The sequence below is a fragment of the Peromyscus californicus genome, unplaced genomic scaffold (genome assembly GCF_007827085.1).
Source record: "Peromyscus californicus insignis strain IS unplaced genomic scaffold, ASM782708v3 Scaffold_3__1_contigs__length_106647218, whole genome shotgun sequence".
NCBI lineage: Eukaryota > Metazoa > Chordata > Mammalia > Rodentia > Cricetidae > Peromyscus > Peromyscus californicus.
In genome coordinates this window covers 95,899,098-95,909,642 of record NW_026294551.1, presented here as the reverse complement: position 1 = coordinate 95,909,642, position 10,545 = coordinate 95,899,098, and the positions used below count along the sequence as shown (strand labels likewise).

Genomic DNA, 10,545 nt, shown 5'->3' with positions numbered 1-10,545 from the left:
GGATCAAAGTGATTTTCCTGTCTCCGTCTTCAAATATTTCCCCCTTTTCTCATTTGTAAAGAACCAATGAATTGAAACTGTTAAATTTGTTTGAACAGTAGTATATTACCTTTGTTGAAAAGGGTATTTTCATCAAATCAGGACTCTTCAGAGCCAGCCAGAACACCAGAAAAGGTGATCAAGCTTGGGGAGGGAGATGGCTGGACAGGATTGGTAGGTCAGCGAGGAGGAAGAGGGATCCTGGGGAAGAGGAGGGTTTACACACACAGGAAGGTGAATCCTTGTGTGGCAGTGACAATGAAAGGCAGACCAATCAAAGTGAGGAACCTGGGCTTTAAATGTGAAAGTCCAGGGAGTCTAGGCTACTTCAAACTGCTGGGCAGAGAACAGCACCCAGAAATGGAAGATCCAGTGGGCAGCCCATGGATCTGTTGGGTGGGATATGTTGGGGGGTCTCTTATCTTCCCACTCCTAAGAGCTGGGGATGTGGAGGAGAAACTCCGTCCGCCAGCCTGGCCCTGTGCGGCAGTCCCGATTAGACCTCGACCCACAGGGCACTAGGGAGTCCTAATCCATGTCCCTTCTCTGGTTCCTTGTGACATTTTGGGATATTCCATCTCGGGCAGCCAGTTAACAGGTGGCAGTGTTTGCGAAGGCACGGATACGATGTGTTGATGCTCCTGCGGCCCTGTAAGGACACAGGACTGCTGTTGGTCCTCCACCTCCCTATCCCACGGGTGGACAGGGCAGGGAGACGATGCACTTCTGGAAGGCACGGGATGCAGCTGGAATCCTCGATGTGGCCAAATCTGGTTCCTCTTCCTAAGACTGCCGGGTCACTGGCTGTACCTGGCCCTGGCCTTCTTCCCCAGCGTGCTCCTGATCTTACGAGGAAAGCGAGGCCAGTTCTGAACCAGGGTCCTGAAGGCGGGGAAGTGGGGCTCCGGACTGAACTTGGCCAGTCTCTCACCCTAGGCTTCTTCCACACAAACAGGTCTTCCTGAGGTGGGGGTCACCACCTACCCAGCAGTCACTCGGCCCGGCCCGGGGCCGACAGGCACACACCACAGCACCGGCTGCAAGGGGCCCGCAAACAGGCAGCCAGCCACGAGCTTGCTGCGCACGCGCGCGACCGCAGGGCTCCGCCCTGCCCCCTAGCGGCCTTCTCTCGGCGCTTCTTGGGCTGGCACAGGCGCATGCGCAGACGCGGAAGCCGGAGCGGCGCTTCCTGGAGGAGCTGCGCCTGGTCTCGCGTGGGCGGGGACTGGGCGCCCGGGCGAAGAGGACGTGGAGGCTCCAGGTCCCTTCAGCGCCTCGTGTCCGAGCTTTTTCTCGTGTCCGAGATCTAGTGGGGCGCGAGGTAGCTGCACGCCATCACCTCACCGACCTGCCCGTGAGGCGGAAGAGCCGGCCGAGTCACCCAGGGGACGAGACTGTGTGTCCTGAAGGCTGGTGCTGCCGAGTCTCTGCCTTCTGAGGCTGCTGTACTGACGACTTCGAAGCCCTGAGAGGATCTGGAAAGTTCTGCGTCAGGACCCACAGGGGCCTTGTACTTGCCGAGGGTTTTGGGCTTGCTGTTTCTTAGAGGGATATTTTCTCCAGGGCCAGCCCCTCCGGTAAAACAGGAAGTGAAGATTTTAGGAGCTGTCCCAGGGTTTTCCCCCACTTCAGGGTGAGGGGACGCTACCCTGGGTGAGACTGATGAAGGCGGCAGCTATAGGCTGCCAGGGCGAATGTTGTGGTGGGAATGGAATTATTTGTGCTCCTTCACCCCAATCACTAATTTTAGGAGCTGAAAGGACTTAAGAGATTCTGTAGTAGTTTCCTCAAGAAACCAGCGCTGGCTGTGGTAGCATTTTAGTCACAGCACTAAAGAAAGAGAAGGCAGAATCGGGCAGATCTCTGAGTTTGAGGCCAGCCTATCTGCATAGTGAATTCCAAGACGGCCGGACTACATAGAGAGCCTGTTTCAAAAATAAATAAATAGGTAAACAAAAGAGAAACAAAGACGCCTTGGAATAGGCAGAGAGCACTTGATTTACACGCGAGGCCCAGGATTCTACTCCCAGCACCCTCTGTAAACCTCCCCATCAGAATATAAAATTATTAGAGTCTTCTTGGAACAAGTCCAGTGAGAGATCTGAACTCAGAGCACTTTGTATCTTTCAGCAGCGTTCAGGTTACGGTCATTCAGAAGGCAGAGATTTCCCCAGCATTTCCCAGCACAGAAACAAGTGTAGCTTCTCTGTGCAGGTCGGTGGAGAACGCTGACTCCGTACTTTGCTTCCTTGGTTATGTTAAAACCCGGGGCAGGGCCTTTGTGGTCAGAAAGGAACGGATACACTTTTTCTCTGTGTAGCCCTGGCTGTCCTGGAACTGGTTGGCCTCGAACTCACGGAGATCTGCCTGCCTCTGCCTCCTGAGCGCAGGGATTAAGGTGCGGGCCTCCACTGCCTGGCTGGTATCTGGTATCTTAAAGCCTGAGAAGAGGAAAGCCCTTAGGAAGGGGCTAAGGGAAGACACACTGCAGGGAAGGGAGGAAGCTGCCCATCCTACCCTCTTCATTAGTGAACTGGACCCCGCTGTGCACATTTCTTTCCTGGCCTTAAATGAGCAGACTACCCAGCAGGGGCAGGGAATTGTGGCACATGAAGCTGTGTAGTCCAACTCATTCTGTAGGCCCGGAAACAAGAAACTGCCCCAGGGTCATAGAGCAAGCTAGTGGCTACGCCTTATTAGGTCCAGCAGGAAACAGATGGCAGGCTGGGGACAGAGCTCATTTGGGAGAGTGTTCCTGTGGCATTCAAGACTCCTTCGGTTTGATTCAGAACTCTGGAAGTAGAGAGGCAGGAGGATCAGAGTTGAAAGTTCTTTTTGGCTACAGATTGAATTCAAGGCCAGCCTGGGATACATGGCTACAAGAGATCCTGTGTGTGTGTGTGGGGGGGGGGGGGGGGATGAGGAGGGGAGGCACGTTTGAATTGGGTAATTTGAGGAAAGGTATAGGGAATGAACTGCAGTAGTGGAGTATTCTGGGGTTAGTAATAATGGGATCTGAACCACCCGTTCTTCCAGAGATAGAGAAGCTGTGTAGAATTGCATCTTAGTAGAGCTGGGACTTTTGAGTCAAGGGATAAGGAAAGGAATTCGATGAATAAAAACAGTCCTCACTCCCTCCTTGTCTGTCAAGGCTGCCCATGAACCAGATAGAATCAGAGGTTGAGTAAGAGAGTCTTGATGTAGTTCAAACAGAACATTTCTAGAGTACAGAACAGGGTGGAAAAGGAGGCAGATACCCTGAGGGGGCAATCAAAGACACCTAGCATAACATTTGATCTAATAAAAAGGTTGCATTCGTGTGTATACATTTCTTTAGCATGTAATGTCAAGCATGTCCATTGTATTTTCCCATAAACTGGATTTTCTCTATTTGACCGATTAAAAAACAAACCTGACCACTGAAATAACCTATGGGATGGAGATCTACCTGAATAATTAAGCTGACATCTGTCTGCCTTTCTAGAATTTTGCATTCTCATGGTGGGTTCCCTGTGAATGTAGAACAAAAGAGCGAGCAAGAAGCAAGCAGGTATCTTAAGTGGCAGCGATCACCGAGGAGCTCTTGCTGTGCTTTTTGTCGACTTGTGGGACTGTTCTAGGACAGCTACAAGGACAGGCCATCAGCACGAAGTTCCCGTGGATTGCTGTCTCCCCTGCTGGTCTCAACAGGCCACCTTCTTTAGATTAAAAGAGCAAGTGTGGAAATCTGAAGGAATATCTTGGATTTCTGTTTGGCTTTCCTATGTAAGAGAGCTTTAAAATGGAATTAAAAATGTCTCTGCCTGGAGCCATCCTTACCCACCTCCTGATTCCTGAGTTCCCCAGGATCTGGGCAGGAGCCCAGGGTGCTGCCTTCCTCTCTGCTCAACTCCTACTCGGTGTTCCACCCACAGGCTCAGTTTGTTAATTGCATTGCTGGTGCTGCTGGAGGAACACGGAGTTCTTCGGGGATAAGCAACAGCCAGTTTGGTGGGGAGTTTCACCAGCACCCCTAACATGTGTGTTATAGGGACAAAAGCCTAAAATCCTTGGGCTCCTTCCGTGCTTCCTCTTCAGAATCTTTTTTGACCTCTTCTTACCTAGAAGGCTCAGGAACCTTTCTTCTGTGGTCCTCATCAAAGGAAGTAACAGGGTTTGTGGACTACATGCCTGGCACCCTGCTAGATGCTCCCTATCCAGTATTTATTCAACTCCATAGCAGTCCATTATGTAGAAAGAAGGGACTTCACCTAGAGAACTTAAAAAGTTATTTATTTATATTAAGGAAATTTGTTTACATGTGTGTCTGTTTGTACATATGTGAGTGAGTGTGTGTGCATGGGTGCCTGGAGAGGCCAGAAGAGGGTATCGGATCCTTCAGATCCAGAATTAGGAGTTCTGAGCTGCTCAACGAGAGCCATCTGGACTACCAACTCCTGCCTAGGGGAACATTCTTTAAAATGTAAATTTCAGACATCGTAATTTAATTTTTTATGATTTTGAGAATTTCATTGACGAGTACATTGTATTTACATCATTTCTATCCCTCCCCTTTCCTCACTTTAACTCCTCCTGTGATCATTACCACAACTACCTCCCCCTCCCTTCGCCCCCCCCTTTCTGCTCCTCCTCTCTCCTCCTACCCTCCCTCCTCCCCTCTCTCTTTCCACACACACACACATACATACACATATATATACACACACATACATACACACATACATATACACACATACACGCACATACATACACACACACACACACACACACACACACACACACACACACACACACATACACACACCCTACTGAGTCCATTATAGAAAAATTTGAAAACCACAGACAATAAGGGCAGGGCCCACATCCATCTCATTCTAATATAAGATTTGTCCTGACACACTTCTCCTTCAGAATAAACTCTGTTGCTAGAGTATTTGGGTTCATTTTGTATGTTTGCTCTTCAGAGCCTTTTCTGCATGCTGTTTCCAGTGTTCCCGAATCTTGGGCATAGCACATGTACTGTTTTAGCTTACTTGTGGGTCTGCCTAGCGTTCGCTTCTCTCTGTGGTCTGTGTATCTGTATACCCTACTACGCTCCTTTGATGGTGGTGTCTCCTTCATCTACAGGCCATTTCAGCTACTTACAATGCCAACACCCATTCTTCAAGGCTCAGCACAATGACACCTTCCAAAGGATGTGCCTCTATGTCAATTTCCTCGGGATTTCTGAGTTCAGCTTTGTAGACCTTCCCTACACTAATTACATCTCCCTTCTGTTATTTGGATATGCAGTTTATTTTTTTCGTTGGGCTGGGGTAGAGAATCGGCTGTGTTGGTGTTTGGGTCTCCCCAGTTCCTGATAGAGGACCTTACACACGGTCAGAGAGAACAAACGCTTTGGGCTTTTTATGGTGGAGAGAATTTGCAAAATGAAGATTCTCCCCTCAACGTGATTCCTTTGCTTAGAACGAAATTCACCTATAAAATAAATGTCTTGGTGGAGACTGGGGTGGGAGAGGGAAGGGGAACAGCACTAAATGCTTCCTGTCCATTATTTGTGCTTTTATTGAAAGCTTTAAATTCAGAGAAATGAAGGGACACCAGTTAGAACAGGCAGAGAACAGACTGCTTATTTCCTCTCCAGATGGGGTCCAACAGAATGGCGGTTGTACTCCTTCACCTTAATCCCACGCTGTAGCTTTCTCCTTCATGTTTGTCCAGAGAGCAAAAGCCTCACTCCTGATTTTGTCACCGTGGAGAGAGGTGGGCCTTGCCCGTGACTGCACCTCGCTGTGGGGCCTGAGTTGGTTCGGAATATCCCTTTCCCATATCGGCCAACACAGGCAGAGTGCTGGTGTGGGCTGGGATGACTCACCTGCTTTGTCACCGCCCACAGCTCGGCTCAGAGCCCTTGGGAATCAAAACCTGTCCCTAGGAGAGGCACAGAAGGCTCTCCTTAGAGACAGCAGCTTGGGTGTCTGCAAGACAGCAAATGTCAGTCTTTGTCCCCATGGCAAAGTCCAGGTCAGTGAGGAGCCACACAGATAGTTACAGTAGAAGTAGCTACTGTAGAAAGTAGTTTCCTTTCTGGGCATCGGACAACTTAGACTTTTATTTGGGCTCTGCCAGGAGCTTACTGTTTCCATGAAGGAAGGGCATTAACTTTTTTCTTCTTTCTTTCTTAAAATCACCTTCAGTCCCATCATGCTAAGGGTAGAAGGGTTACACGAAAGTAAAAACCTTTCCCCGCCCAAAATGGTGTCCCAAGTCTCTAAGTTATAGTAATAAACGGTATGGTAAGGTGCCTTTTGTAGCATAGAGAGATCAACTCCACCTTCCCAGGGTGGAGATAAGCAAGTGAGAGTAAACTTAACTCAAGAGAGGGCACTTGAGTTAGGCCTTAAGGTTGGAACTCTGCTTTGCAGATGGAACTCGGCTGTGTCTGTGGGGGATGCTGTGTACTGTAGTGTCAATGGAATGTGGGGGGCGAGAGTGAAGAGAGGCTAGACGTGCAGGTCTACCAGGGTCTAGTAGGAAAAGACCTTCATAAGCCATGCAGATTTGGGGCCTTTTCCTGAGGGCATAGGAAGGGCATCGAACTGCTGTATTAGTATTAGTATTAATATTAATACTTTTAGTGCTGGGATTTAACCGAGCTTTTTACATGCTAGGCAAGTACTCTGCTACTGCTACATCACCAGCCCCCCCTCTTTAAAATTGAGACGAGATCTTACTAAGTTGTCTATGTTGGCCTTGCACACATTCTCCCTTGGCCTTCTGAACTGGGACTTCAGGTGCACACCGTCCTGCCTAGCTTGTTTCTGTGTTTAAGGAAAAGATGTGGTCATAGCTGTGTTGTAGAAAGAGCCCCATGACAAGTGTGCGGACTGAATTGTCAAAGGTGATAGATAGATACATAGATAGAATATCATAGGAAAGAAAAGTTGAGGACCTTAACTAGAGGCTAGAAGCAAAGATTAGGCATGGTTGTCTAACCCGGGTGTTCTGTGCCCCTGAACTCACCTGTGCCTGCTGTTTTTGTATATGTTCCCTCCCTGATGAGCCTTTGATGTTGATCGTGATTTCAAGACCAGTTAAAGGGGACTGTGACCTGTTTGGGTTTTGAGCTTATTCCATTTCTCTGTTCTATTTACCCAACACTTTGGAGAATCCACTCCTTGGAGATCAATCAGAAAACAATTGTCTGTCTCAGAGTGCCTCTCACATCTATCTTCAGCACTGACTCTGTTCTCTGGCATTGGAATCAGGACTCTATATTGGTCCTGAGATTTCTGTTGTCCTTTCCAAAAGGAAGGATGAGACACTAAGTCTTATTATAAGACCCTGACAAGCAGGAACTAGAAAACATTGGATTAATAACCAAGTTTGGGATCTCAGCCTTTAGAGAGATCAGTTGGTAAAATTCAGGGCAGTCCTATGTGACCAGACATGCCTGAGCACCTTGGTTTAAATTTAGATCACTTATATAAAATGTAATCTGAAAACCATGGTGCAAGCCTTCTAATTATTTTACTGTTGCTGTCTTGGCTGAGGTTACACATGTTGCCCTTTCTTGTTCTATTTGTTCGTAAAGCTGTCATCTAATGATTCTTGGGTCAGTGGACTTTAGCAGTCAATCAACAACTAGGTTCTTGGTACCTATGCTGCCCTACCTAGCCTTCATTGTCAACTTGACACAGCCTAGTCATCTGAGAGGAAAGTCTTGATTAGGAAATTGTCTCCATTAGATTGACCTGTGGGCAGGTGTGTGGGGGTTGTCTTGATGGTTAATTGATGTAGGAGGCCACGCCCACTGTGGGTGGAACCATCCCTAAGCAGGTGGTCCTAAGCTATATAAGAAGGCTAGTTGGGCAAAAACCAGCAAGCAGTGTTTCTCCATGAATTATACTTCAAGTTCCTATCCTGCCCTCCCTCATAGGTAGACCATGATCTGGAAGTATAAATTGAAGTAAATATTTTTCTCCCCTAAGTTGCTTTTGGTTTGAGTGTTTTATCCCAGCAACAGAGGAAAGTAGAACACATGATTAATTTAATAATTGACACCGGGGTATGTAGACGCCCCTGGCTATGTCCTCAATCAGGAGACACTAGCATTATGTTATTTTACTCTAGTGGGGAACAACAGAATCATGAAGACCAGTTAAAGAACAGAAAAGTAGGAAGTTTGGCATGAGTAGTATAGACTGCAAATACCCCAGAATCTGAGAGAAAAAAAGAAAGTTGGATCTACTTAAATCTGCCACAGGGGTCAATGCTGGATCCAACTAGTCTTAGTGTGAGATTGGAGGCCAAGCAGCACTCTGTGTCCCTTCATGGGACTGTGGTCCTGCCACACAAATGTCCGCCCTGTGTCAATCTGCATTCCCTACAAATCAGGATTTTTCCATCCACCTTCAAGGCTCAGCCCAAATGCCCCCCCCCCCTTTTCCATGAAGATTCTTCCCTCTCCTCAGTCAGGATTGACTCTGTCTCTCTCTTTCTTTACGGCCCTTTGCTGATGAACGCATTTGTGTTTACACCATTTCCATTAGATCGCGAGGTACTTGTTAGCAGAGCACATATATGATTCATTTCTCTACTCCCAGTGGCTAGAGGAGAGTAGAACCTCACTCAGAAATTGTCTGCTTAATGGATGAAAATAGTTCAACAGCTTTCATTCTCTCTCTGGCACTTGAGCTATATAAAATCAGTTTTGTAAAAGTAATACTAAAATCAGATGGGAACGGTCCTGTTTTCTGGATCCAGTTTCTGGCAGGAGGCATAATAAGTGGTTGGGGACTTAGTTTGGTGGTAGAGCACTTGTCTACAGAATTTAAGGGAATAGGTTTGTTTTTGTTATTGTTTGTTCACCAAACAATAACAACAACAAACCCCAACATACAGAGAAATGAAATTAAAATGATTATAAGTAGAGTTTGTGCACACACACAAGGTGAGTGTTCTGTCCAGTCTCCCCTTGGTTTTGACCTCTTGGGACCAAAGGGACAAATGGGGTATGAGAGGCCAGAGGCTTTTCCCTAGAGCATGGGGTCAGAGAGCTGGGACCAGGTTCTGATGGCTTGTTGGTGACATTGGTGCTTCCCCAACCGAAGGTTTATAGACCGAATAAGAGAAAAAGTAACTCCTTTAGGACACAAAGTGTTGCTTGTATATTAGGCATAGATTTCGTCATGCCTCCTGCTAACCAAGCCTGGTCACTGTATCTCCACATCCTCAGCCCTTCCCTCCTGCGAGGGACGCTCTCACACTAGTCTCGAATATCTGCTTGAAATGAATGAGTCTCCATTTAGGCCCAAAGACCAGATCCAAAATAGTAGTCAGAGAAGAACACGCTTGTTTTTATTTATCTTTAAAAAGTTATATTAGTTTTGTTTTGAGACAGGGTCTCTGTGGAGCCCTGGCTTTCCTGGAACTCACTGTGTAGACCAGGCCAGCCTTGAATTTATAGAGATCCTCCTGCCTCTGCCTCCCAAGTGCTGGGATTAAAGGTGCGCGCCACCGTGTCTGGCACATTTTTTAAGGTTTATGTTTAATTTTTTGTATGTTTGTACAGTTCAAACATAGAGACTATACCAACTTATTTGTCTGGAGTTACAGGTGATTGTTAGATGCCTGATGTGGGTCCTCTGGAAAAGCAGTATGCGTTCCAAGTCCTTGAGTCATTGCTCCAGCCTCTGGTTAGAACGTATGACAAGGAATGTACGTGGAAGTTAGAGGACAATTTGTGGGAGTTCGGGCTTAGACTCAGGTCAGCAGACTTGGTGATAAGGGCCTTTACCTGCTGAGCCATCTTGCTGGCCCAAAGAGCACGTATTGTTATATTTTACTTTGTTTCTAAATCAGATGCCTTCTACTCTGAGCCTCAGTTTCCTTACCTATAAAATGGAGATAATGATATCTATCGTGCAGACCTGTAGGGCTCCTGGGGGGCTCAAATGAGGCAGAGAATGTGACAGAGCCTGTAGACTGTGGAGTCTGTCCAAACGCTATAGTTTTTAATCTGTGCTTAAGGGCTGTGAAAGCCACTGCACATCTAGACAGTGACATCATATGCATGTTATTGGAGTGCAGGGTGGGGCACAGAAGACAGACCCAGAGTCATGGGGGCAGGCTAGAACATAAAAGGGAACTCCACCCATTGCCTGCCTGTAGAAGACCTGATTCTTTTGTCATTTGTTTCTCTGGCTCCTAAGCAGTCAGTGCCCGACTTCTGTGCTGGGGGAATACTCAGGTTACTGTTCAATTGTAAGGACCACACTGGTTTATTTGTCTATCTCTAGGCTACAGTGTGGTATCTGGACATGACGGGTATTCAAGATAAGAATTTTGTATTTTGTGAGATCTCCTCATTGCTCCCATTCTCGCTTCCTCTGTGTTTGCAAATTCTACTTGTAAATAAACATGAAAAATCAGGACATGATTCAGAGAAATGGAGGCCTGACTTGTGCATAAGAATGACTGGCCAGCTTCAGAACCTGAGTCTTC

At 47.2% G+C, this 10,545-nt stretch overlaps 1 long non-coding RNA gene across 1 annotated transcript in view; it reads right to left on the bottom strand.

The window, feature by feature from the left end:
- The window catches only part of LOC128123189 (uncharacterized), a 71,056-nt gene extending 68,140 nt beyond the window's left edge, over nucleotides 1–2,916 (bottom strand). The window contains exon 1 of the long non-coding RNA XR_008222593.1: nucleotides 110–2,916. This is a non-coding gene — a long non-coding RNA (uncharacterized LOC128123189). The remainder of the gene's footprint in view (nucleotides 1–109) is intronic.
- Nucleotides 2,917–10,545: the final 7,629 nt, after the last annotated feature.